Below are 1,694 nucleotides of genomic sequence, written 5' to 3'. Positions count from 1 at the left end.
ACACACAGACACATATACACCCAATCATGTGTGTACACACACAGACACATATACACCCAATCATGTGTACCCATGCACAGACACATAAACACCCAATCATGTGTGCCCACACACAGACACATATACACCCAATCATGTGTACATACACACAGACAGATATACATACAACTTTTTCAAGATTTATTTTTATTTGGTATGTATGGGTGCTTTGTCTACACACATCCCTGTGCCACATGTGTGCCTCGTGCCTGTCTGTGGAGGCCCGAAGAGGGAATCAGATGGATCCCCTGGAGCAGGAGTTACCGACAGTTGTGAGCTGCTGTGTGGGTGCTGGGAATTGAACTCAAGGAAGAGAAGAGAGGAGAGAAGAGGGAGGAGGAGAGGAGGAGAGGGAGGGGAGAGGAGGGAACAGGGAGGGAGGGGAGGAGATGCCAGTGCTCTTAAATGGTGGAATATCTCTTCATCTCTATAAAATTGTTTTTAAAATTAGAATGTATGGGCTGGGCAGTGGTGGCGCACACCTTTAATCCCAGCACTTGGGAGGCAGAGGCAGGAAGATTTCTGAGTTTGAGGCCAGCCTGGTCTACAGAGTAACTTCCAGGACAGCCAGGGCTATACAGAGGAATCCTGTCTAGAAAAAAAAGAAAAAGAATGTATACATTACTGGATACTTACAACATAATGATATAACAAGTAAATATGTGTGCATATAATATGAATATATTATGTTATTATAGACAGTGATGATAGGAAAGACTGTCTTTGGAGTCGCAAAAGTTAGAGTCATCTATGGTCCCCCTTAAAAAGGGTCCCTTCCTCTGCTGCCACCTCCCCAGCTTGAGGCAACTGTGATCTCAATTAAATTTTGTGTTCATCATGTCATTGATTATTTTATAAAGGCAATTTCTCCCCAAATGCTCTTTTGTGCTTGTGAGAGAGAGAGAGCTCACCTGTGCATGTAAAGGCCAGAGCTATCTTCTTCAGTCTCTTTGAGAGAGGGTGTCTCCATGAACCTGGAGTTCACAATTTCTGACACATTGAATGGCCAGCAAGTCTCCAGGATCCTCCACAGGCCTCTGCCTCCCCATCGCCATGGTTACAGATGCCCCCGCCCCCACCTCACCCAGCTTGTTCATGGATTTCAGAGCTCAGGACTCAGGTGCTCACACAGGCACAGCAAGCGCTCTAGTCTGAGCCGTCCCCATCTCCAACTGTTCCTTTTAAGTTCACGAGTAAGTCATACACAAAGAAATGCACAGATCTGAAAGCCCATAGCTTGATGTATTTTGAAATGCTGGCAGCCAAGGAACCACTCCCTACTCCAGGAAATCTGCTTTCGTCATCCAGAAAGTCCCTCAACCCCCCACCCCACCCGGGTTGCCTTAAGCTTCCATCCACTAGTTTGCTTTCTTTGTTCTAGAATTCCATAGAAATGAAGTTACACAATGTTTCAAATTTTCCTCCTCCTTCCTCTCCTCCTCCTCTTCCTCTTTTCTTCCTCTCCACCCCTATTTTGTTTTGTGCAGGGGGTGGAACGCCCCACCTAATACATGGTCAGCATGTACTCCGCCACAGAGCTATATCTGCTCAGTTCCCCCAGCACTCAGGCTCCACAGAGCTATACATCCCCAGCACAACACTCTCACAGACCCCGCCCCCCAGCACAGGCTCTCACAGACCCCGCCCCACAACAC

Source organism: Mastomys coucha, unplaced genomic scaffold (assembly GCF_008632895.1).
Source record: "Mastomys coucha isolate ucsf_1 unplaced genomic scaffold, UCSF_Mcou_1 pScaffold18, whole genome shotgun sequence".
Taxonomy (NCBI): domain Eukaryota; kingdom Metazoa; phylum Chordata; class Mammalia; order Rodentia; family Muridae; genus Mastomys; species Mastomys coucha.
Note: the sequence above shows the minus strand (reverse complement) of the source record.